This window comes from Neopsephotus bourkii, unplaced genomic scaffold (genome assembly GCF_033783945.1).
Source record: "Neopsephotus bourkii isolate Nb327-2 ecotype Australia unplaced genomic scaffold, CSIRO-AGI_Nbou_v1 NB_595, whole genome shotgun sequence".
Taxonomy (NCBI): domain Eukaryota; kingdom Metazoa; phylum Chordata; class Aves; order Psittaciformes; family Psittacidae; genus Neopsephotus; species Neopsephotus bourkii.
Genome location: NW_026901096.1, coordinates 2,018,256 through 2,045,277, shown reverse-complemented (window position 1 = coordinate 2,045,277; position 27,022 = coordinate 2,018,256). Strand labels below are relative to the sequence as shown.

General features: G+C 45.3%; 1 protein-coding gene across 4 annotated transcripts in view; it reads left to right on the top strand.

Moving 5' to 3' along the window:
* The window catches only part of HPCAL1 (hippocalcin like 1), a 78,728-nt gene that overhangs the window by 43,024 nt on the left and 8,682 nt on the right, over positions 1 to 27,022 (top strand). Inside the window, exon 1 of one of the 4 annotated variants that reach the window (XM_061351742.1) lies at positions 8,312 to 8,399. The exons of the other annotated variants lie outside the window; for them this stretch is intronic. The gene's annotated coding sequence lies outside the window, so the exon portion shown is untranslated. Of the gene's footprint in view, positions 1 to 8,311; positions 8,400 to 27,022 lie in introns of those variants that run through there. 4 annotated transcript variants of the gene reach the window in all.

The following is a 27,022-nucleotide window of genomic DNA, read 5'->3' as shown; positions in this document are numbered from 1 at the left end:
CACTTCAAAATGCAGTCGTTGGTGAAAGCAAAGTCAGGGCTGCAGAGAAGACTTCAGTTTGGTTCCTCATACATTCTGTGAACTTGTACATTTTTAACATTTTTACAGCTACAAGTCGTAACATTACGTACCCTACTGCATCAAGACACTGACTCACAAATATCCTCTAGTGTCTGTTGATGCCATGGACTTGCCTATGTGCTCATGCCGGTTTTAATTGTCTTTCTGTCTGAGGAAATGACCTCAAAAATGACCTCAGGTTAGAGGTTAAGCTGTTTCTCATTGCTTTGGATAGCAATGATACATTTGGTTGTATACCCAGTTGAGACAGCTTGGAGCTACTGAGCAGCAGTGGAGCCTGGCATAAGTCATGGAGTTACTCATAATAGCTTCTTACTATTTCCTTAAGTTGTTCTGGTTAATAATATAATAATATTTTTGGACAATAATAGGTTTGTTTCCCTGGCTTGTGTGATGGCAGTTCTGGTGTTGCAAGATTTTGATTTAACTCTCAATTAACTTTAGGCACAAAGCCAGTTACTGCATGTAATGTTGAGCACTGGCTTGATGGAGCTACAAAATACTTTCTCATCTCCTGAAGGCAACCCTATGCTCTGATAGTGACGCTTTCATTCACTGGAGAATGATGTTGAAAAACTGGCTCATACTGCACGCTTTTTAATCCCAGATTTCTCAAGTAAATTAACCCCCTTTTGTTAATTCCATGTGGTGGAAGAAGCAGTCATGGTAGTGCTTATAAATGATGCAGTTTGGTTTTGGTCAGAATGCTGAAGTTTGGGAGTGAATTCCAGGCAGACATCTGTGCTATGGTAAGGTTATTCAGGGCAAACCTTAGTTTTAGTCTTAAGGTATTTGCTACCAAATTTTAGAAGGTAAACTTGAGACAGACTGCTCCCACCCAGCATCAGATACAATTGTTTTGGTGGTATAGCTTTGTGCCTGTTTCAAAATGACTCAGATGACCAGTGCTTAAAAATAAGCATCCTCCCCTCCTCCAAACCTCTGGGTGTGGAAGCCTGAGCTGCAACTAGTGCTGAAAGAGATCAAAAGAGGGGTGATGGTGTGCTGAGGTTGCAAAAGGAATCCAGAGGTGCTGAAGGAGAGCACCAAGAGTAGTCTTGCCTTTGGATGCTGTGGGATGAGGCTGCAGGTGGCAACTAATCCCATTTAATCTTACTTTTAAAATAGTTTTCACATCGTAAGACTCTCATCATGCTGTTGCTTAGTTGTCTCTGAGAGGTCCCCTCTCAGGTGGTTGGCCTGCTGAGAGGCTGTTCACCTCCCTCCCTGACTCGAAACTGCCCCACTTCTAGTTTTAACTTATTCATGGGCTGTTTAATAGTTTGGGTTATTTTTTTGTCAGCACTGTGGGTTTATTTTTTCCATATGGTGTTCACCATCCTGATGTGGTTACAGCAAAAGCGTCTCTCCCTTCTGTGCTTTCAAGAGGCATCAGCCAACTGCTGCTCATCTCCCACTTTTCTTAGGTTTTTTTCTTTTTTTGTTTAATTCGCATCACTGAAGAACATTTTGATGTTTGCTCCTTATTTTTATTTGCATGAGCTAATTCAGCTTGACTTTGGCAATTTCTCTTTACCTGTTTGCTTCCTGACCTCTGTGACACAGCTGTCTTTGCCAGGCAGCCCTTCTTTTCCAGTCCTCGCAGTCACTCTGCTTAGTCCTGAAATCCCTTTTTTAGTGATTGTTCATCCAGTTAGATTGGGAATCATTCCCTAGATGTCTCCCCTGCTTTGCTTGGAGCTACAAGTACCAGCTCTTTTTTTTTTTTTTTACCATATTCTTGCCATAAAGCCTCTTACAAGTGTGTCCTTGAGCACTTCAGTCTGGTTGACTTTCATGCCAAGGTCCTTTGATTCCTCAAAGCTCATGGGAAATTGAAAATGCAGATTTCCATGTTTCATCTCAGAGTATTCTTCTACCCAAACCACCTCTTCATGTTTTAACATTGCCTCCAGAGTTGCTTTCTTTGAGCACTTATGGCTATTTAGAGTGTCTGAATTAGTATCACCCTGTTCAGGTTCAGAAGCTGGAGGGTTACAACTGCTGTCTGTGTCTTCTGTGGTCAGCTCTTAATGTTAATAGTAGCTTCTTCAGTTGAATATTTTGGGAACTTACAGTCCCACAGTACCATAAACCCTGTTAGCACTTTTGTTTTGCTGTGGACCTTGCAATCTACACTGCATTTCCATCCAAACTCTGTAGAGCGTAGGACAGCCCAGGCCGTTGTCCGGCCTCCCAAGCAGTGTTGACCCCATAGCACCATAGGCTGGCCATGATGACGTCTTTCTGAGTTTCTTTTTCTGCTTCCTGACTTTCCTGCTGTGTTGTCTTGGCTCCCAGTATCAAGTGTGTTAATCCTTGATCTTATTTCTTACTCCTCATGTGTGCATTTCTGGCTAATTATCTGCTGTCCTATCTGACTGCTGCTATTGATGTTAACATGCTCTTTGTTCTAAGTTTGGATGACATATGTGCTTTTTTTTGTCCATGTTTACCAATCTCCCTGTCTGTTTATTGAAACCAGATGTGGGAATTAACTGATTTTCCTGGTTTTCATGTCACTAGAAGGCTTTTTTTTTTTTTTTCCTTTGGTTTAAAATTCTCAGCTGTGCCTGCTGTGATCACAGAAGACCATCTCTCATCCACAGAGAAATGTCCTTGTTCCATAAATGCCTTCTGGTGGTGGAACACCATAAAACTTCCCTTGCAGTGTCAGTTCTTGAACCATATGGATAACATTAACTTGTAATGGCTTTTCCTTCCTGTTGTAGCACTGAAAGAAAGTCCCCAGGCTCAGAGGCTAATCCTGGTCTCCCCAGGCTCTCTCTTTGGCCTAGAAGGAGGTAAGCAGCACCAGGGAGCATCTAAAACAGGCTCCTGCTCCAAATTGCCTTCCTAATCTACTTTTTCCACTGGCAGAGACACTAGCCCCTTCTTCTGGGCTAATAAGTTTAGTTCTGAGCCTTGTTCATGCCTGTGGCTGCGTTCTCTCTCTGCACACTGAGAGCAAGAACACTTCATCTCTTACTGAAGGCCAAAGATGAGCCTCTCTGGGAAGAAGGAACTAGAATGCTCTTAATGATAAGGACCAAGTAAAGTGGTATAAACAGAGAGCTGAGGACAGTACAGTAGAGCAGCCAGGGGCATGAGATGGAAAAGGAGAGGGAGAAGTCAGGCTCACATTCTGGGAGCTGTGGCCTTGCAGTCAGAAGCAGCTGAAAGACTTTAATGATGCAAAGACATCTTGCAGCATCTCTCCAAACAGGAAGGATGAGTCCAGATTGCTGTGTCTACAGAGAGCGATTGTTTTATTTCCTATTAAGAGGGTAGACATAAAATCAGATTTCCACTCTGAGTTGTCTTATATTTTTAGCCTGTGATTGGATTGCAAATGCGCACTGGATATTTACATTTCTGGGAGCAGACTCTGGTGCTGTCTTCTTAACCAGGATCGAAGTTAATTTGCTGAACTTCCAGATGGGAGCCATTCGTCTATTACAGATTTGCAGGAATGTTTAAATTAATCTAGATTTTCTAGCTCAGTAGTTTGCCTGTTCTAACATTCAAATATTTTCCTTACCTCCCCTCTGCCCTTTATTTTTTTTCCCCCCCTTGAGCTGAATTACCCACTTGTGCATAATAAAGAAAACTGGGTTTGCAGAAGGAGGAACCTGTCTGTCATCCATCCTTTGTAGAAGCTCTTGGGGAGTAGATCGTCCTTCCATCTCCTACAGGTTTCCTAGGAGGGAACTAAGTGCAAGACATAGCTGGTAGAGCCTTTTAGCCCTGTTTCACTTGACTTACTGAGGTTTACTGTATTTTGCTAGCTTCTTTGTTTTAAATTATTGTGATCAACTTATTGTGGTCTAGTACATGTGTTGAATAAAGATGATGTTAAGCTACTGGCTCTTTCTCTGTTGTGGGTAGATAAGGGTATTTACAGGGGAAGGCTCATAATTTTCCTTAGCAACATTCAGCCTCCTGTGCATTGAGTGACTTGTGATTGTATTATAGCCATTTCTTTAATGAAATTTTAAACTACATGTCTCTTTACAGTCACTTGTGCCTGGGGTTCATAGATAGCCATACAGACAGTATGTATATCATTGCCATGGTGGTACATGGTACATCCTGAAGAAGCAGATGGGGTGTAGACAGGTGAGGTTAGCTCAGAGCCAGCCCTTTTTGTCATTATTGCATTTGCCATTACGTTAAAGACTGGTAGGAAAAAATGATGCATCACATTTTTTGCTACTTTAGTTTCAGAATGAATGTATTGAACCAGTTTGAGTTCAACTTTAATTTCTTCTTCTTGTGTTACAAATTCCCAGTGCTCTCAATAGCCAAACGTCATCCCAGAAAAACACAGAAGTCCTGCACAAAGACTGCATCCCTAAGCCCTGGAGCCACAGTGTGCCCAGGGTGACAGACACCACTGAGAGCTTGTCCTGAGTCAGTAGGGTCAGTGAGCTGCAATACTTAGCACATGGATGAGCATTTGCAGTTGTCCTGTGCGGTTCCTGTGTTGCTTATGGTGATGCAGTACTTGAAGGAAACTGGGGTTGGTAGGGAATATGCAATATGAAACAGTACTACTTCATTCTTGTTGAAGATTGTTGCCTGTGAGGTACTGATGATGGGGATGATGTGATAAGGTAGCAGAAGACGTCTTACTGTTCTGCATCTGTACAACATAAAGTCTTGCTGCTTCCTGGTCTTCTGGTCTCTGGCTGAGGCTCCAAGGTGCTGGGGTGATGTTTCAGCCAGGTGATTCTCAACCCTTGCAGTGGTAGGGAAAAGTGAGGAAGTTGGCTATGCAGTCAGGAGTCTCTAGCTGCTCACTTCTGGTTTAAATAGTCCTTGGCACTTTGACATTTTGGGGATGGAAGTGTCAGTTTTTCCCACAGCAGATGAGTGGACAGGTTTTGGAATATTTTATCACATGATGGAAGCAATAGGGGCTCAGTTTCAGGAGGCAGATGATGGAGCGTGAGGCAGGCATGGGCCTGGCAGCACAGCCCAGCCTCAGGACCCAGGGCAGGGAGTACATCTTGTATGTGCTTGAAGGGTCAAGGCATAACCTGGACCTGATTCTCAGCACCACTGGCAGGCCCTGAAACACCACAAAGGCAAAGGGGGAACGATAGAGTAAAGGATTATACTGTTAACAGTACCTGGGTCATCATCTCAGAGTGGCAGACAGTAACCCAAACAGGACTGTAATACAATGCTCTAATAAAATATATATTACAATACCATTTATATAATGTCCAATAATGTTAAGTATTAGACTGTTTTCACACTCAAGTTTATCACATCATTTTACCTCCTGTAAGTAAATTAAACAAGTTCTCTCACCGAGTCAAAACTGTATTCAAACAAATGTATAAAATAAGAATTTAAACACCCATTATATCACTTTATTCCTCCTAAGTAAATTCCATCCTGTTTGGGTTACTGTCTGCCACTCTGAGAAGATGACCCAGGTACTGTTAATCAAATAATTCTTTATCGGTAAAGGATTGGTGTGACCAGGACACCAAAACCATGGGATTGTTTCTGTGCTCCCCCCGCCTCAATTGCAGCACCACATGGTATACATTGTGTTGTGAAAATCTCTCAGCAAGGTTGCACTGCAGTAGCTAGAGGTAGTTTGGGCTACCAGGCAAATCCTATTAAGTCAGGGGTGTCCAATACAGTGTGTATAACTTTGGTTCAGAGAGGACTATTTATAGCTGCAGTAAGAGTATTGTGTGCATAGGGCTTTTCTTTCACACCTGATCAGGGACCTTGGCAAATTCACCGTCCCTTTCATATGCTCAGCAGCTCGGGAGCCAGACCTCTGAGAGCACCAGTGTTTTAACTGGAAATCCTGGTCATCTTCTCAGGCCATCTGAGGGCATCATGGAGGAGGAGGTCATGATTTTCTGTCTGCTTCTCTGTACAGCATCTCTTCTCCTTCTCACTCACTGGGTTCAGTGGTTTAACTCTCGGTTGTGCAGCATCCCACCATCACCATGAGTGCTGCAGTGGGAGGAGGGATGCTATGTATGTGTCAGTGGTGTCGTTAAACTTCTCAAGCTCTTCTTGGTGGTGAGTGAGTTTGGGATAAAGTGGAGCTGGAGTTTGGAGGGACCGAATGTGGCAGAGCTGCAGGGGCAGGATAACAAGGAGATCTGCTTGATCTTCGTGGGAAGGAGGATTTACCTGCCCCACTGGTGATGTCAGTTCATGGATTTAGGGTCTGGCTGGGGAGGTAGGAAGGACTTGACTATTAGAAGCTTCCAGTCTGGGGTAATCAAATGGTGGAGTGAGGACTTCCTTTGTAAGTGTGCGTTTTCACAGTCTGGTTTTAGGTGTTGGCGTTTGATGAGCACACTAATGCTATGTCAAGGAATCACCATGAATTTAATTTTACAATAACACACCATTAGTGGAGCACAAACAGGAAAGACCAGCAAGAACATGCTGCTTCCTGCAGGTAGCTGGTCTAGGCTGGAGTCCCTCCACCACCACCAGCCCCCAGGATGCTGCTGTGCAGTGCAGTCAGATGTGTTAATAAGGCCTATGAGGTTTCTGCACGCTTACTGCATTACATCGAGCAAGTTGATTATAGGGACTGTTTATTTTATGGGGTTTTTATATTCTTATTGGGAGCCATTTGTCAGTCTGCATGGAAATCTGGTTAGCTGAGAATTGCTAGCTCTCTGGTATATGTTGACCGATAAAGTGAAGGATGCAGCAATAAACACAGTCCATTAGGCTGAAGGAGAAATGTGTAAGCTTTGGAGTTTGGAAAGGAGAGGTTTGACATGTAAATGCCTTTCCCTTGGGAACTCATTTGTGTTTGGTGCAGGCGTTCTGTGCCCGCAGGGGATACCGGCAGCCTCTTTCAGCCCACTGGTGCTGCTTTCCACAGTCTCCTTCAGGGCGTGGGTATACAAGTGTAAGGCTTCCCCTTTGGCCAGCAAATGCACTTCCCCATCAACTCTGTGTAAAATACCTTTAAGTTCTTAAGCAAGGAGATACTTAATCTTGGCATCAGGCACCTTGATGTGTTACCAGAGAGTGTTGAATGGGCTTTGTACGTGGTCAGATAAGGCACAGACAAGGTAACTAATGATACCTGCAGCCTTGCAGCGGTATCATTTTTGTATGTCTCCAGTGTAGCAAAAGCCTAAGGCTCTTCTCCCCAGTAGCCTCTTCTTTTTCTTTATCACTACAGAAGATTTAATTTTTTGTTAACAGTGCAGGAGAAACTTTTTGCCATAAGGTGAGCAGAGGCTGTGGACAGCTTTGCCCTTTGTGGTGATGCGTTCAGGATGCTGCTACCTGCATCACACAGTGGGGTGGTTTTGGCAGCAGGGTGGTGCTCGCATCCCCATCCTGGCAAAAGAGGCCTGTGAAACTAAAGTTTGGGGTGGCTCTTGAGATTGTGTATACTGTTTAACTGAAACACTCGAGGATACAAATAAGGTTTTTACTGTGAGGGTGGCGAGACTCTGGAACAGGTTGCCCAGAGAAGTGGTAAATGCTCCATTCCTGGCAGTATGCAAGGACAGGCTGGACAAAGCCTGGGGCGACATGGTCTAGTGTGAGGTGTCCTTGCCCATGGCAGCGGGATTGGAACTAGATGTTCTTAAGGTCCTTTTCAACCCTAACGATTCTATGATTCTATACTATAAATTTAACACCTGAGGAGCTGGAGAAGAGAAGCAGCAGCCAAGTTCTGGTTAGCAGGGATTCAAAACTGTGTTTGAACTCATGGGAAGGGACAGATAATCTTATGCTAGCTCTCTGTCTCTGAAATGTCTGCAGCAAAGCTTTGGAGGTATGAGCTGCCGGTGCTCCTGGATGTCTGGATTCTGATTGTTTTTTGGGAAGGAGGGAAAAGAGACAAGCTGAGAGTAGAGCCACCTGCCTGAAGTGCAACATAGCAGTGCTAGGGGTGTGTTCCTGCTCTGAGTAATCTTCAGGCTTTTCCTGCTTCATGGAGAGACTTAATTCATTGTTTGATAGACTCTAATCATGCCCATGTAGGTATGGGGATGCTGAAGGTGCTAATGGAAATACATGGGGTGATATGGTGATGGCTGTTCTCCACTATTGCCTGGGAATTTCTGAGTGTTGGCAGGCTGTAAAACGTAAAGCCCATCGCTGGGTGGAGTGAGAGCAAACGTGTGGTTTGTGCATGTGTTTTTGTGTCGTATTTAAGAGAAAAAGAAGCATCTAAAAATAAACGCCGGCTCGCCTCCGCTTCCTGGCTTGTGCGGGGCTGTGGTGGAGCAGCCGGAGCAATGGGGTGGCCAGCCTGGCCTAGCCTGGCCTGCGGGACTCTGGGCAGCCAGAGGGACGAGGTGAGGGAGCTGGTGGGGAGTGGGGATGGTGGCGGGATCAGCCTTTCTCCATGTGCAGGGGGACACACTGCCGTCAGTTGGTATGTAGGCACCTTTGGGTGCCGGTCATGCGTGGGGTGGTGGCTGCATGAAGTCTTCTGTGCCTGTAAATAGATGTCATGGTGTGATCATGTAGGTCCTCTATCAGGCCCAGGCATGTGTTTCGGCGATGAGGGAAGAGGTTGCTTTAAACCCTGAATACCAGAGAGTAGTTTAGAGGTCCGGCTGCTGCTCTGAGGGAGACGGCTGAGCAAGAAGAGCAGCAATGAAGCCATCAGGTAGCCTCTTGTGCCAGTACAGCAGCATGGTGTTACGGTGGCATAATCTGCACTGAAACTCAGCTCGAGAGTCATCAGGACACTGAGAAATGGCAGCTGTACTGGCTTATGAAGGTGTTTGCTCTCCAGGTAGGGAAGAGTAGCACAGTGATGGGGTGGTTGCTGAGCTGGTGCCAGGAGAGCTGCAGCTGGGAAGTGAGAAACCGCAGGGAAGTTGTGTTCACCGAGAGCTGCGTTGGGAGCTTTGTTTTTCATTAGGGAAGTTGGATGCTAGGACATTGCCTACCATGTTGTTTTTCCTGGTTTTGGTACCGGGTTTTGTTTGTTTGTTTGTTTGTTTGTTTTTAAGAAAGCCTAATGATACTGTGCAGGGGATGCACAGGTGACTAAAATGTTTGTAATACTAAAATGTTTATGAATAAGCTGACAAAGGTGTTAGGAAGTTGTGTCATTTTCTCTGCTGCTCTTTACGGCAGGATTGAAACTCCCCTCACAGTCAGTAAGATATTGCAGAGCCTGGTTCTGGCCTGAGTTGACAGCAGGAAGTTTTACTTTCTTCTCTGTATGAGCTAAATTCTTTTTATCCCATGAGCCTTGATGAACCTTATTTTTACCTCCATGGACCTAGTTTTTACCTCCGCAAGCCTACCTCACTAGTCTTAATCCAGAAGTTGATGGTGTGGAAAGCTTTCTCTGGAAGTCCTCCTAGGTCTTACCAGTGATTTCTTGTTATTAGTCCTACCAACCTGTGTATCATCTATATATTTATGTTGTATACATCATAGCTTATTAGCTCACGAAGCAGCCTCATGGGAGAATCGGTGGCTTCAGCCCTTCATGGTCTCGGTTTTCTGACCTGTATTATTTTTCTGCCAGCACAGAGGAAGTGGTGCTTGTGGTCACCAGGGAGTTACGGGTTTGCCAAGTGGTGGGTTGCCCACCTGCGACAGCCGATGACAAGCATCTGTCATTTTAAAAGCATTAGTGGATGATGGGTATTACATCTGTATGTGAAAGGTACTTTAAAAAGGGTGTGGAGGGGTTGCAGATTGCCCATCTAACTGGCAAAGCATCTAGAATAGCATAGCTGCCAAGGGGAGTGTTTTGCCATACTTGGGGGTTTTTCTGAGGAGGGGTAAAGTTGGAAGATGCCATTTAGTTTCCAGAAGACTGTAGGCAGTTACGCACAAGTAATTGTGAAGGGAATAATTGTGGGTGGAAGGAAAAATGTGGCTGGTGTGGTGAAGCAGGGCTCTGATGAGCGTCACAGTGTGGTTTCTTTCCGCCATTTTTCTCCCAAAGAAAGTCCAAGCATTGGTGGCTCTGTCTCTGCTACACTGCTCTGTGGGGATGCTCTGGGCTGTGACTCCTGGGTACCAAAGTGCCTGAGGAAGAGGTGAAAGGATGCTCCTGCACTGACTTGAGTGGAGGCATGAGGCTGTTGCCTCGTCCTCGCTGATGTCCCAGCCCAGGGATGGCTAGCTGCTTTTTATTAACTGTGGGTTATCCACCTGGTTGGTTTTCCTCTGTGGGGGAGGACCTGGCTGTAGTGCAGGGATGCTCTTTGGTGTATCTGGCAACGTGCTGTGAATTGTGTGACTAATTGCTGCAGCAATTAAATTCAGTGTCTGAAGGCAGCACCACAGTCAGGCATGATGGAAAGGGACAAAAGCAAGTTTTATATTTAGCTCCTCTGAAGACTTCTTTTGATCTGGCCAGTTTAGCCAGTTTTGTTGTTGGTTGGTTGGCGGTTTTGGTATTTTGAGGTGTGTGGGGGTTTTTTTATTATTAAAGACAAAATAATAGCTCCTTGCCTCTTTAATGTAATATAATTAGATGGAGGAGCAAGCTGTTGAATGGTTCTCTCTAAAGCCGTGAAAAAGAATAATTTTAACTGCTGTTATGAGAATTTTCCCTTTTCTGCTTTTATGATGATGAATGCCCATTTGTATTTTAGCATCTGTTCCTGTAAGAATGTGGAAGGAAATGAGCTGGCTCAGCAGAAACTGAAACCCAAACTAATCTCACGCTGTAGTAAATGCTCAATAGCCTCATTGTTTGTGGGCACTTCAGCAGCAAACTCAGAAAAAAACACCCCAACAAACCCAACAGCATTAAAACCCAGGATAGATGGCAGAGAAAGCATCAAAGCCCTTTTGTTGTTTTCCCCAGCATCCCGCAGGCTCCATGCACGTGCCCAGCAAGCACAGAGCTTTGCAGCAAACCGCCAGAAGCTTTGCCCTGCTGCTTGGGGTGCCAGTTGTAGGGTCCCACAGCCAGCGGTGCTGGAGCCTCTCTTCACCGTTGCTGGGGTGGCCAGTTTCTGCCAAAGCTCTTTATGAGCTTTTCGAGGCTGGCTGCTGTGCAGCCCACAGAGTCCTTCTGTCCTTTCACCCTGTGCTTCCCCACTTGCATAACTGACTTAGGCATTACCTTCCCTGCTCTCCTTGCCGTGTCTTTGGAGCTCCTGCATCACTTGGCCTCTTTGTTTCGATAAATAACTTTCCAGCCGAGTCGCTCCTTAGGTGAGGCTGGGAGTATTTCAAAACAGAGACTCTAAGTTTACATTCTTGCCTGTTTAATTTTGTAGATCTGTTTCATACCTAAGCGCACTGGGGTTATTTACTGAAAGTATATGGAGAATAATATTTCTCATTAAAAAAATCCCAGTAGCCCGTGTGCTCATTATGCTTTCTCTGGTCAGAAACAGAAAGTGAAATGGATGTTTTTTTCTGTAATTATCAGACAGAGAGAAGTGTAGAGATTAGTAGAGCATAAACAGAAGGAAGTAAAGCAGCTATCAAGTGTTTTAATGAACTGAATAGCTGATTTGTTTATTATGAGTTGTCACTGAGCCTTCAGGTTTACACTTAGGGTTTTAGTTTGTTATATACAAATAAGGCATGGAAATGAAGTTTCTAGAAAGAGTGGTCCATCTTAGCTATGCATATATTCTTTAGTCCCACATGTGGGATTGCTTGGTCTGCGCTGGTATTCCCTGGCTGAGCTTTTCCTTGTGAGTTTTTGTTGTGTATTTTAACTTATTAATGCCGTAGAGAGTGGGATTGGGTGCTCCCTCAGCCGCTTTGCAGATGACACTGAGCTGAGTGGTGCAGTTGATACATTTGAAAGAAGAAAGGATCTCATACACAGGGAGCTTGACAGGCTGGAGGAGTGGGTCCTTGTGAACCTTGTGAAGTTCAACACGGCCGAGTGAAAGGTTCTTCACCTGGGGCCCCCAGTATCAATATCGGCTGGGAAATGAAGGAACAGAGAAGGACTTGGGAGTATGGGTGGACAAAATACTGGACATGAAGCAGCAACATGCACTTGCAGCACAGAAATCGTGGCCAGTAGCTCGATTCTCCCCCTCTTCTCCACTCTGGTGAGACCCCACCTGCAGCACTGCATTCAGCTCTGGGGTGTCCAGCACAGGAAAGACCTGGACCTGTTTGAGCAATTCCAGAGGAGGCCACTAAGATGGTCAGAGGGCTGGAGCACCTCTCCTATGGAGATAGGCTGAGAGAGTTGGGCCTGTTCAAGCTAGAGAAGAGAAGGCTTCAGGGAGACCTTGGAGCAGCCTTCCAGTGCCTAAAGGGGGCCTACAAGAAATCTGGAGACCAGCTTTTTACAAGGGCCTGTAGTGACAGGGCACGGGGAATGGCTTTAAACTGAAAGAGGGTAGGTTTAGATTAGGAAGGAGCTCTTTACTGTGAGGGTGGTGAGGCACTGGCACAAGTTGCCCAGAGAAGCTGTGGCTGCCCCATCCTTGGCAGTGTTCAAGGCCAGGTTGGATGGGGCCTACTGGAAGTTGTCCCTGCCCATGGCAGGAGGGCTGGAACTAGGTGATCTGTAAGGTCCCTTCCAACCCAAACCATTCTGTGATTATTCCTGTGAGATCTGGTGCCAGAATCTGCATTTGTTTGCTGGCGAAGGCTGATATTCATACTGTACTTGAACAACTGTTGGCACTGCTGCTTGATGAAGGCAAGCAAAATTTCTGTGTCTGAGTGGAAAAAAATGTTCTTCAAGTTTAAGACGTGAGGCATCTAGTATTTCAGTCAGGGTGAGTTTTAATGATATTTTATGGACTGGGAGGCAACGGTAGAAAGAGGTGCATAACCTTTTAAAGGCGAGGAAGCGGATTGTTATCTTAGGCTTTCAAAGTGTTGCCATTTATCAAGCAGCTCTTCTTTATCCCCAGCCTCTGTCCTTAGATCTGCCCAGGACTGATTTGAGGGGACCCTCCACCTTGTCGATGTAGGGGGATGTTTGCTGCTGCAAGATGTGTTTCTCCAGCCAGCTGCTTGTCAAAGCAGGGAATTCCCATCAGCTGTCTTTCTACTTAGATTACCCGCTTTTTGGCACAGAGAAAGGCTCTTCTTAGCCCTGTGTATGGTGCCTGGCACAGCAGAGGCCACATCTCAGCTGCCACTTCTCTGCATTGCAGCAGGAGAGCTCCAGCTTCCTGCTTTCGGGCTGGGACAGCCGCTGCCAGATGCGATCCCCTATCAGAGCTGGAGTGGTGGCTTTGCAACTTTAATGCATAGCACCTAAGATGTGCTTTTAGCAGAGCAGCTCCCACTGCTTGTATGAATACGTGAAACCAGGCTGCTCCTGCTAAATGTAGCGCAGGCTAGAGCGTGTGCACGACGTGGTTTTCTCTGGAAGAGCTGCAAGCACCACTATCTCCATGCCTGCAATAGCAGCATCAAGAAATCGGGTGTGTTTTAGTGGAGTTATTTGTGGGTAGAGAGTGGTGCTGTTTTGTTGCAGAGCTCCCTAAGCTCTGCCTGCGGTGCTTCTGGCAGCCCCATGGTTTGCTGGCACAGCCTGGAGAAATGTGCGGCCAGAGCTCCCCTCTCTGCTGGAAAGAGCAGTTTCAGTCAAGAAACAGTCACTTTCTATAGGAAAAGTCATTCTGGGGGATGAAGCAGATTTTTTCAGTGGCGTGCTGAGACATGCAGGGGTTTGAGGCTTTTTCACAATTGATGTGTTGGCAGCGGTGGGCCGTCAGAGCAAGTGCCTGGCTGAGCAGGCTTGTGCTTGGCCAAAGCTACCTGCATGCCTCAGCGTACAGCCGAACACCCTTATGGCACAGCCTGAAGTTCTGGCAAACTTGTGATATTTTTGCATGGTTTTTCCCCATCCATTCACTTGCACAATGACCCAATCCAGGGCGCCTTCCTGGTTTGCAGGAGTCATGCTGTGTTGCTCCAGGGAGAGCACTTCTTGGAGCTAGGGGAGGAGTTGTGCCAGATGACCATGGTCCCACGCGTGGTCTGGTAAAGCAGCAAAGGGAACAGTTCTTTAGATGTCACCAAAAAATAGTGTTCTTCTCAGTGGCAAATCTCTCATTGACTCCCGTGTGTCTGTAAGCATGTGTGAACATGTATTTGCTGAACTGCTTCACCTGCTCCTGTGGCAGATACTGAGACTCCTCATGCTCCGGGGGGCCTGCAACCTGCTTACAACACTCAAGTATTGTCAATCTTTTTTTTCACTGCTCTAGTGAAGGTGGGTGCTTTTATTTTATTTTCAGAGCAAACTGCCTGATGGACGGACTGTGTGTTTGTTACAGCAGTTCCTCTGATGTGTGAGATTTTAATCTACCCCTTTCAGAGTAAAAAGACCTTAATTTTAGATAAAATAGAAATGTATGTGTGTGAGAAGCTGCACTTGCTGAAATGTTTTCTAATACACAGATCCTGTTGAATAGCAAATAGAGAGTGACTATGTGGTCTCTTCTAGTTAAGGCTGTGGTTAGATTTGTTTGGTTTGGTTTTGTACAAGCCTGCTGTTTTGTTTATGAAACAAATACACCATTATTCCCTGTTCTCACACTGGATGAACAGTAGAAATGATCTTTCCCCGTCTCCTCTCACAGCTGGAGAAGAAACTGGAAGGTCACTGTGTGACTTGCACCACTAGGTTTTGCCATGTGGAGATGTTCCAGAAACATGTCGGATCACTTATTTCTTAACACTGTTTCTCCACTGAGCTTTTACATATTTTTCATTAGATCTTTTCAGTGGATGGTTTTTGAAGCTCCTCATTTGGGAAGGCACAGATCACAGAAGTCTAATACCACAACACTGCCATTTGTGATTAATGTGGAGGAGTATCAGAACATGGTTCTGAGAGAGCTGGGTAACCCTGGGGATAGTGACAGAACAGGCATGAAATGCAGGGGCAGTACATCTCTGAATGGGGTAGAAGCTGCTCATCTGGAAATGTGGAGAAGAGCCCAAACAGAGCTGAACACAGATTCCCAACACACTAAGGTGAAAAGACAAATCCCCTTCTTGGATGAGTTCCCAGTGCAGATAAGGAAACTTGGTGTTGAGGTGAGACCTTGTTCAGGGTGGCGCATGCAGTCCTGGTGGTCAGGAGTCAGGAGGCTGTCACTGCACTAAGAGCAGAGGAGGATTTCTATGGCACAGGGAAAGGAAAATGTGTGTCTGAAAGGGGGCAAGAAGAGTCCGGTCAGTTAAGCCAGGAAAGCCAAGGCTGATGTGGGAATGATGGAAAGATTGAGAGAAGATGGTGTTGATAGCAGAGCAGATGTGATCACCAGCACTTGGCCTGGAAGTTAAGATGATTCTGAGCTGGTAGAGGAGTGAAGCCTGTGACTGGGATGGTAGGAACAAAGCCTGGCTGGCTTTTGGGATGAAGTTCAGGAAGGAAGTCAGTGAGTGATGCTGCATCTGCCATATCAGAGCCCAAACGTGGTGTTTCCAAGAGGAGCATCTTCAGGAATATTGAAAACAATGAGTGCATCAAAGTGCAAGTATATTGCGATACATCCATTCTGGCATAGCTCTGTACGGAAACCATTAGTACAAAACTGAGTAATGGAAGCTTATAGGATATTGAGATGGCTTGGAAGCAACGAGAAAAAAAGAAATTACCTAGAGTAGACAAACCTAATTTGCAGGAACAGCGGCACTAAGTTCATTGCATGCCCATGGTGGGTATGCCACCTCTCCGGGGCTGGCACTCAAGCAGGTCTGTCCCTCTCACTTTTGGCTGCAAATCTGGTGTTGCCATAGGTTGTTTTTTATTGCACTTTGTCTAATTTCAGCCCAACAAAGCCGCCTTCTCAGCTGGGTGCTCACTGTACTGCCATAATATGAATTAGTGGAGAAAACCCAGGAGTTTTATAATGACAGTACATTTACTGAGCGCATTTTGTTGTCCAGTGAACCCTATCTGCCAGAACCTGGCAGATAATTGCTATGAGAAATAGTTCTGACTCTTTTGCTCCCTTGAAAACAGGGGAGGAGTTGATAACTTTATCTCTCCCAGTTTTGGACCAAGCACAGTTTTGATGGCTATCTCAGCAGGTCAAAACCACAGACGTCTGTTCCAAACCAGTGGGTAATTGCTTTGTGCAAAGCCATTCATGAACTGATTTTTTCCTCCAGGAAGGTGAAGTTTGTTTATTCAATCCCATTTCAAAGCAATGCCTTTTCTTAACAGAGACCGTAGCAGAAATGTGTGCTCAACTTGGTTATTTCTGCCCTGACTATATCTTCATTTTTGTTTTGAGAATATAATTTGAAGTATATTTTTTTCCACATGGCTTCTTAATCTGTCTAGCCTGATATTTTCCAAAACTGTGGTTTCCTTCCTTCTCTTCCTTATTTTCCCCTATTAAATCTTCCACCTCATTGAAAATACCTGATACATAGATTTAAGCAACTTTGGCACAGCACAAGATTCTACAATTGAGTTAATAGGCACTGAGTGCTCCAGCACACTAAGGATAGGTTGAAAGACAGCAAACAGCTTTCTGCCGTGGGCTGATGCTCAGGACAAGAGGACAGGTGATAGGTGTGAAAACAGAATATGTACATTAAAATGGACAGATAACTGGTGTAGGACTGTACAGAGGAAAGCTCTGGATGGTCTGCAATTATGTATTACTGTATTTAGGGTCTGATTCTGTTAAATCCAAGCAAAGTAATTTCCCATCAGTATTCATTAGGAGTGGGTGTGTTTTCGTCAATGCCAGTATTTGCTTATCAGTACTGTTGCCCAACCTACAGATCATCCTGGCTCCAGTGTTTATGGTCTATATATGGGACTATGCAAGAGGCAGGAGGGAGGCAATGGGGGAAGGTCTGATGTGGCCGCTGAGGTGGGCAGGGAGGCAAAGAGCCAGGATGGATGAATGGAAGATGTTGAGTGTCTCCATCCGTCAGAATAAAGGGTCTGCTGAAGCCCTGTAGGCCTTACATGAAAGGGTAAAAGGTAAATGGGGCTGAGAAATAGTGTGATGCTGAGGTGGCATTGCAAGTGTAAATGTAGCTTCCAGATTTTCCTTTTTCAGCAAAGGATGTTGTCAGCAGACAAAGCTAGCTCTGCACTTTTGCTGGGGGAGCTGAAAGCTCTGTCCCAGGCTTTCCACAGGCCTTTTTTATGTGGATGGTGCTGATCACAATGGGACTGTGGGCAGCTCAGCCTTCCCCTTCCCACTAATGCGTTGAGAACTGCTGCAGCGGAGCAGCTGCATCCCATGGGAGATCCCCGGCAGCCTTCATCCGGGTCTCAGCCAGATAGGACTTTCTTCTAGCAGCAACCCTTTTGGTTTTCAGCAGAGCTTGGAGGAGGGTTATTTAAAGCCCTTGTCCTTTCTGTGGAGTATAGGAAGTAGGAAGCGCTTCCTCCCCGTAGATCTCTATCCAAAGCTTTTGTCCACTTCCTTACAGTCCCACCCTGCTTGGAGTCGCTCCAAAACCCAGCATAATGGGGCAATGCGCCGTTGTTCAGTGGGGTCATCTTCAGCTGCAGCTCCTCTCCTTGTCCAAAACAGAAGGTTTTGGCACCAGAATGCCAAAAGAGGGCTGTCTTGAGCTGGACTGTGGGATATATAAATGCCCCTCTGTCCACCCTGCCCCACCACCTCTCCTGCAGTTAGAAATGGTGTTGCAGAGAGGGAATATGGGGATTGACTTCTCTTTGGAAGCCTGATTGATGCTTGCTATGTTTTAATTGTGAAACTTAAGGGAGGTTTCAAAATAAGTCTGACAAGTCATTATCTCTGCGATAGAGGATCAAGAAGCTAAAAGAAAATAAATTATGTTAACCACATGAATGGTTTTAAGCAGAGCATGGGGAGGACATGTGGGACTATTTCTGTTGTGCTGGGTACGTCTAAAGAAAGTCCAGCATCAGCATTGTGCCTGTGTTTGCAGAGGGGAGAGACGAGATTGAATGGGAGGCTCAGCCTGGGCAGAGCATCAGCTGGAGGACCTACCTGGTACCTCCATGGTCGAGATTGCCTTCAGTTGAGCAGATAAAGCTTCACGTTCCTCTGCCAGGAACATCTTCCCCAATGCCAGTGTTACACCAAACATCTACATCAGTTTCAGAGCAGACTCCCCTTGGCCCTGAGGGTGGTACATAAAGTGGTGCATTTGTTGGCCATCCCTTTTCAACATTCATACTGCCAACAAAAAGCTGTTCACAAGCTTCAAGGCAAAGGGAAGTGGCCTCGCTGTTGTGTGCTGAAAGATGATGTCTGCACACCCCAGGAGAAGGCATCACTTCAGAAACTTTCAGTTAGTGCACATTCCTCCACCATCATAGCCCTCCTTTTAACCACTGCCGTGTCCTTTAAACACTTTTTTCCTGTTCCTCTCAGGAGGAAAAAATAAATGATAAATTATTGTGTTGATGTTACGCAAATGTTGCACTTACGGAAGGGTCTTGTTGACATGGTTTCTCACGCAGGATGCCTTCTCCTGGTGCAGAAAAGTTGCTGGAAGTTTCCAAGAAAATAGGTATGTCATCCTTGGGGAAGGAAGATTAAAAAGAAATGGTTGCTATCGTGGATCTTTGTTTGTGAAAGGCACAGAAGTTAGTAAGTGTAGGGTTTTCTGTAGTCCTGTTAGAAGTGAAGCTGTCTAGTACTTGGTATCAGCTGTAGCTTAGATTCTTTTCAGAGATCAGAGTAATGAATGAAAAGACCACAGAGTGTCTGAGGTCAGTATTCTGGTGTGCCTGGACCCAGAAGGGCATTATCTGTCCATGGCCTGATATGTTAAAATCTTACTTGATTGGATTCTTTTATCTTTGCCTTTGCTAAAAAAATGTTCATGAAGATAGTGCCATCTGAGAGAGAGACCTTAAGGTGGTATCAGGAGTAGGTTTTCTCCCTTGTCCCCTTCTCCCCCCATGCATGTCCACCTTCAACATTGCTGTTGAAAGAAGACACTCATTTCCTGTTTTTACAGTCAAGACCATCACCAATGTGGCAGCGAGGCAGTGGGACAGGATATGCCTCAGGTGGAGGTCAGCTCTTCTCATTCCTCCCCTGTCGGGGTGCTTCCTGCTTCACAACCATCACATCTCCTTCCTGTTACCATACCCAGTTAGGGAGGAAAGTACACCCATTTGGCCACTACTGGCATCACTTAGAGATATAAAATTCAGCATGATTTGATTTTCCATTTGCTGTCTTATCCAGCCTGCTGACAGAGGCTCAGCTCAAGGCAGCCCTCACCCGCAGTGCTCAGAAAAGCGCATTTGGTGTGGATAATGCTGTGGATGGAGCCCTGTGGTGGAGGTTAATGGAAAAAGTGATGTCTTGAGTGCTGATTACGTGGTTTACTTCTGAGGTTATATGCATTTGAGTATTGAATGCCACACAGAAATGCCAGAGGAAAGAAATTATTTTCTTAGGGCTGTTACTGGTGCCCCTGAAAATGTCATAGTGTGTCTGGGTCAGGGGTCTTCAGCTGTCTCCTCTGGTATGGGGCACTGCCTTTCTCTGAAACAGACAGCCATATTGCTTTTTTGCATAGTTTATAGTGAATGCACTTAAAAGCAAATCGTACTGTTGAATGTTCAGGATTAATGAAAATTGCAGCTACTTAGCGCATGGGCTGAGACTGGAGGTGTCCTGCCGTGCTGTTGCGTTAGCCTCTGCTTGCCTTGGACTCAGCTGCTGGGAGAGTCACAGAATCATAGAATCAACTAGGTTGGAAAAGACTTCTGAGATCAAGTCCAACCATTACCCCAGGACTGCCAAGTCCACCACTAAACCATGTCACTGAAGGCCTCATCTACACGGTTTCTGAACACTTCCAGGGACGGTGACTCCACCCCTGCTCTGGGCAGCCTGTTCCAATGCCTGAGCACCCTCTCAGTAAAGAAATTGTTCCCAATAGCCAACCTAAACCTCCACTGGAGCAGCTTGAGGCTGTTACCTCTTGTCCTGTTGCTTGTTACTTGGGAGAAGAGACCAACCCCCACCTCACTACAAGCTCCTTTCAGGCAGTTGTAGAGAGTGATACAGGTCCCCCCTGAGCCTTCTCTTCTCCAGACCGAACAACCCCAGTTCTCTCAGCTGTTCCTCATCAGGCTTATCCTCCACATCCTTCGCCAGCTTTCTTGCCCTTTTCTGGACCCAAAAGGAGTCTTCTGGAGTCCAGTAAGTGCGGTCCCTGACAGCTCAGTGAGGGGGTGTTGCCCATGTTTCTACTGCTTTTGTAGGAACTGGTCACGAAATAATGTGGTATCTTCTGTTTTCTGGAGATCTCCTATTTTTAAAGATGGGAACTGAAGTAAAAGATGAGAGGGGGTATTACTTGTAACACTGAGTGTTATGCATGGCCAGAGAGATGGTCTGTCATATCACCACTGATTAAGCAAGATGTCCTTCTTATCTCTGCAGTGGGTATATAAAATGGCGCTTTGTAGTCAGGATCCACCTAAGAGGAACATCAGTCCTGCTCATCCCTGCAGCCATTGGGTCTGGAGGTCACACCTCTGAGGCACTACCTTGTGCCCTCGCCTGTAGGGAGCCACCAAGCCAAGCATCCCTTGGCATGAGCAGACCTTGCCACCCCCGAGAGGACAGCAGGGCATTTTCCCACATGGGTTCCCACATCCCAGCCTAGCATTATATTGCTATGATTTAGACAGTGTTTGGGGTTGTGATCTCAAGGCACGAAGGTTTGTGGCTGTCCTGAATGCTAACTTGAGCATGAGCCTCATGTGATGCTCTTGTCCAGGATGTGTGCTGGGGACGTGGCTTTCCTGCTTGTGACAGTAATCTCTGCACTTCTGGCTCCGTGATTTTAAAAATAAACAAATAAATAAATAAGATCCCTGTGAGGCTGGTATAGTCACCCCTCAACTAGCATAGAGATTGGGCTGATTCCTACCAGCAGAAGATTCGGTTGTCAAATGCCTGAACTGCTGCATCCAGCAGAACCAGGTTTCTTCTTTATGGGTGGAATGCTGTTCTCATGTAGTTATTTTACAGAGTTTTTCTTTCACAGGGTTTCTGCACCTCTGCAAAGAAAAAAATAAAGTAAAATTAAGCTCTAGGTTTGCTTTTAGATTTTTAACTTCAGTTTTGCTTCTGTCATTCAGCAAACAGGAATATAACAGTGTGAAACAATTAGATTACTATCACTGGTCGTTGCCACTGAACAGAACAGTGTTTTGAGAAGAATTTTGGTTTAGTGGAGTGTATTTTTACAAGGAGGTTAGCCAGTGGCTTTTGTGCTGTTTTGAAGTGATGATCGGTTAAAAAAAAAGCTTGATTAAAAAGCGAGATTAATAAAATAATAAAATAATGCACTTATTTATTTGACATTTTTGGAACAAAACGTTGGGAGGTAGTAGAAATTGTTATCAATATTTGTGTATTTGGTAGGTGAAAATACTGGTGACAGTTGTTCTCTCTGGGTTGACTCCCCTCCCCCCCTCCCCCCCCCCAGTGTTTCAGTATTTTAAATCAAGCATTGAAATAAATGTTGGTTGAAGTTTTATTAAAGGCAGCTAGTTGGCATATCTCCAAAACCACATTTCTGAGCATCTTTTTACTAAGCATACTAAATAATGCGTCTTAAAAACAATAAAATAAGAATTCATTCCACTCTTTGAAAAAAACCCACAACTCTCTTCCCCGTTTCAAATTAGCTATCCTGAAATCCCCTTGATTCCTCCAACCTCTGTATCCCAGCACAGTAGCTGCAATGGGGGAAGGATATCAGATCCCTTCTGATTTTGGGCTTGTTGGGTGTTCTTTTTTTCATTTAGGCATCATTAGCAGCAGGGATGGTCTCGAAGACCAGCCTCTGAGGGCTGATTGTCATCCATCACTGTCTCTTTAACAAGTATCATTGTCCCCAAACTGTCCATTTTCTCCACATGAATGGCTCTGATGCCATAGGGCTTGCTCAGGTGCCATTGGCTGGCTCTTATACTGCCGCCTTTTGGCTAATTCTTCTAAAATTTAATCCACCTTCCTTTCTCCCAGAGCTGTGGGTATTCTGCAGAGAATTATTCCGTGATTTACCTTCATCACTTAAATAAATGCATTGTATGAAAATCTAGTGACAACCATGCTAATTCTATGCGTTTACTTACATAAAAAATGTAATGTCCTGTGCTGATTTTGACATTTCTGTTCACTTTTTCTAAAAGGGACCCATGTTCTCTCTGATTTCCCAGTTCACATTAGGCCCCTTCCCCTATCCTGCAGGCCTGCACTCACAGAGCTTCATTTAGATTTACGTATCAAATAGTATATTCAGAGAAAGTGACATGGGTTTTTCTTCATGCAACCCAACGTCAGAAAAAGACCTTGTGCGCTAAGACGTGCTGACATGTTTTCCTTGCTCTGTAATATTGTGTAAGCAGACTGTAATTTACTTTTTTTTTAAGCCTTGCCAACTTTGCAGAGCGTCTGAAGACAAAGTAGGGTTGGTTGCTTCTTGCTTGGCTTCATTAAGAAAAAAGGGAGGAGACGAGGAAGATCCACTCATGATTTTCTTTTCCTGTCTGCAATCACAAGCTACAGTGCTGCCCAGTGTGCTCCCACCCAAATTAACCCAATTTCCTAATTTACTCAAAATATTTCTGTGCTGCTCTTATTGCATTGGGAATATTTGTCCTTTACAGTAATAAGCTCTCCACCCTGAGCTGGAGAGCGTTATAGAGAGCTCCTGGAGGAACTACCACATTTATTGTCCCAACAAAGGTCTCATTTTTTCCTCATTGGCAACAAATTGTGAATGTTTGGGGGTGTTTTGTGATTCTGTTTCTTCTTCGCAGGAAATTTCTGACCTTGCCCTCACCTCCTGGTGATGGGGGTCTGTGTTGCCGGGCACAGTGGGTACCAGCGTGCCCTGGCTCATTGCAGTGGCTGCGATGGCTGGGAAGGTGTTGCCACTGTCATCTGCAAATGCCTTTGCACCCCATACCAACAATGCAAATGCAAAATTGTTCACAGGTTAATGCACTGATGCTGGATGTCAGAGACTAATTGATTTTTCCATATAAATCAGGACTATAATCCCAAGTAAAGTGACTTCAATAGATAGTAGCAATCCAGAGACCTGTAAGTGAATTTCTTAGGTTTCAGCCTGTGCAGCTGACTCCATGAGGTTAATGGGCCAGCCTGGAAATATTCCTCTCACAGCTATTTGCAGGATTGGAGCCTTGTAATTATATCTTTGTTTGGCAAGCTAGGGGTGGGTGGTTATCTATAATGGGTTTTCATCCCAGATGTGCAATCAGGTTTTCAAGACCACACAGTTCCTGAGTACGTGTTTATGGGTAAACTTACAAAGTGAGGTGGCTTGAGGTCTGTTACCAGTTCGCTGCACCTCTCGAGGAACATTCAGTGTACATACCTGAATTGTTACAAAGTGTTCTGGAACTGAAAATGAGGGTGATCCTTCCCCTTCACCCACCTTTTTTAATAAGCTTCTGGAAAGGGTTTAACTTGAAAATAAGTTGCAAGTAAGCAGTGGTACTTAAGTAAAAGCATGATTAGGCATTGAAAGTGAAAAATGTAAAAAGCCCATTCATTTACTTAGTGTGGTCTGTTCTTCGCTTGTCAGGTTTCGTTTCTCTTTGTTTCCCCGAAGGCAGCCGAGGAAGGAGCTTCAGCTCTTTCTCATCTCAAACTCCACTGCGTTTCTGCAGGGTTTGAATTTTTTGCAGCATTATTGATTGAGGTTTCTCCTTTGTCTTGCTGCTTCTATTACTAAGTTTTCAAGATGTGAAGATTTTCCTTGCTGTGCTTTGAACTTTATCAGAAAGGTGTTATTTTTGACCCCATGTCTACAGCTTGGGAAGAGGAAGCAGGTGCTACAGTAGCTGGTATATGAGTGTCAGCATTACTTTTGCCACAGAGCAGGAAAGAAGTTCACATGACTTTTACCAGGCAGGACCCAATATCTATAGCAACGTATTTGTGTATCCTGTGCCTTCGCTATTGCAGCTCTTGTTGCTTAGGATACTGGCATTAAAACATGTAACAAAATCTGCTCTTTACTCCGGAGTTCATTATCTGTCCCAGACCCTTGTAATTGCACATTTCCCCTCCCAGTTCAGATCGGACCCATTGACCATGGTCCACAGGATGTCGTTATAATCCCGTTTTGCAGCCTTTTTGCTACGTGATCTTTTATTACCACCAGGCATTTGTTGCTAGCTGAAGTGCTCAAGAACCCATCTCCCTCTTGCAGCTTGGCCCACGGGAGCTGGAGTCTTCTTAAATACATCTGTGCATTGACTGAGTTGGTGAGCAGTGGTGCGCTAACAGGGCCCAAAACGTTTTTGTGTAAGGGTGTGTTCCTGAAGTGTGGCCCCGCAGATCTTCAGTGATTGAGGCTTTTCTTTGGGCTACCTGTGGGGTTTTTGGTGGGTTTTGTGGGGTTTTTTTTCCTTTTAAATACAAGGATCAAACTTTTAAAAATACAGCCTCAGAGCAAGGCAGAATTGCCCTTTTCATGGCTCTTGTCTTCACCTGGCCATAGGAAAAGGATATTGAGGTTATTTCACAGAATGGTTGACGTTGGCAGGGACCTCTTGAAATTATCCAGTTCACCCCACTGCTCAGGCAGGGTCAGACTGCCCAGGACCATGTCCAGTTGGGTTTTCAGTATCTCCAAGGATGAAGGCTTCACAGTTTCTCTGGGCAACCTGTGCTAGTGTTTGGCCGCAATCACTGTGAAATAGTGTTTTCAAGCAAAGCTTTTCTTAACGTGGTGCTCTCAGGGTCCCTATGGGCTAAATCCTTTTGTCTCTTCTTCTGCACCCCAAGGCAGAAGGCATCAGTGACAGATCTGACAGTTCAGGTGTTTCAGTAAAAAAAACCTTTCACCCCTCTAGGAATGGTTCTTGCATTTCAGACCAACTTAGAGCAGTATTTGCTGCCTGGCATGTGCTGTTCATTTGCTTTGGGCTCCTGCAGTCCCAGAGGCACTGTGCTACCGCTTCAGGACAACAACAGATCTCAGACATGCTTGTTCTGTTTTATAAATGAGCACTGCAAGAGAAATAATGCTAGATTTCCCCCTGCAAAGCAGACGGCTCAGATAATATAAAGAATATTTATTCTGTGCCTCTGTGCACTGCCCTTCTCTGCTGGAAAGCACCTATGTCCTACAGACAAGTATTTCATCAATTTTCCTCTTTTTATTAACACTAAATCAGTATCCAAGGGGGGTTGCACAGGGAAGTGCATCTCTGGAGTCATTCCTCCTTTTGCAGCCGTGACTAATTCTCTAAGAGGATCCCATCAGGAGTTCAGTTAAAGGGGCTTTTGCCTCAGGAGGTTTGCAGTGAAAAAGCCGGCTTGGTCTCTGGCTGTCTGGGTTATGTGCTCGGCGAATGCTGCTACCCGCAGTAACTGGTGGTTGACAAGAGTTTGCACACAAGTAGGATGCACTGAGCTTTGTTAGAAGTATTTCAAATACTTCAGTGTGTGGATGCTGACAACCAGTCCACCTATCGGTAAAACCAGAAAATTGCTGGTTGCCATGGTATAACCTCACCCGGCAACTAAGAACCATGAAGCCACTCACTCACTCACTCACTCACTCACTCACTCACTCACTCACTCTCACTCAGTCACTCACTCACTCACCCACCCACCCACCCACTCACCCACTCACCCACCTCCTGCCCCAGTGGGACGGGGAGGAGAATCAGAAAGAGAAGGTAAAAACCTGTCTGTTGACATAAGAACAGTGTAAGAATTACGGGACATGAGGGGAGGAATACAGAGGGAGACAACAAAAAGAGAAGTCCCAAGACAGACACGTGACGCGCAGTACAACTGTTCACCACTCGCTGACTGATGCCCACCCCGACCCTGAAGAGCGATCTGGGCCTTCCGTGTAGCTCCCCCCAGTTTATATACTGGGCGTGACGTGCTGTGGTATGGAATACCCCTTTGGCTAGTTTGGGTCAGGTGTCCTGTCTCTGCCCTCCTCTGGCTCCCTCTGTCCGTCCTCACTGGTAGAGTGTGAGAAACTGAAGTCTTTGATGAGGGTAGGTGCTACTGAGCAGCAACTGAATCATCAGTGTGTTATCAGCACTGTTCTCAGACTAAAGCAAAAGACCTCAGCACTATACCAGCCATTAGGAAGAAAATTAACTCAATGCCAGCTGAAACCAGGACACGGGTGTGCATCTCGACTTCAGTGAAAGACCTTTTTTCTCATTGCTAGGCTTTTGCTATGAGTTTATTGCTTCTATTTGGTGATCCTGGAAGGACAGAGGATATATTCAGGTAGGATTTCTCTGGCACTTCTGCTGGAAACTGAACTTACTGCAGACAGGCAGCAGTCCTGTATGATTTTAACAAAAATTTTGGTGTGAAACAGGATCAATAATGCATCTGCATTTCTCCCTGTTCCCCATCATGACTGAGTGTCATTTTCATGAGCAGTGTTACACTTGTGACGTCTACTGGTTTGCAATTATATTTCCAACCTTTCCTTGTCTGATCACCCCAAGGGCATTCCTGTGGTTATTTTTGTTGCTGCCATGATAGTGCTCGGTGCTCTGAGGGTTCACACTAAGCAGGCGTGGGACTCATTGCTATGTATGTGGCATTGTTTCCCTGGATTTCTCCCTGGCTTGGTCAGAATTGAAGGACAAGCAGACCTGGGGCTGCACTGGGTGCAAGGGTATCCCTCCTCCCTTGCTTTCTACACCCACTGCAGTGAATGATGTGGCTGGTACAGGCTCCTTAAAAAAACACCCCACAGTCCTAATCACAGGACTGACCTGAGCATCCCAAATCCTCTCCCTGCGATTTCCATTAGCAGCAATCGTGCAAGTGGTCTTGTGGCTAAAGCAGCCACTGAGCCTCTGGAAAGTGATTTGATGAAAGCATTTTATAGCAATCAAATGACATGTCAGTTGGATGCCAGCAGCAGGGGCTGCTGTCATGATTAATGTGATATTTAGGCATTTCGTTTTGGAGGAGCTACCAGCAACACAATTCACATCGAAACTGGGGTTTTTTAGATGGCTTTAATAAAT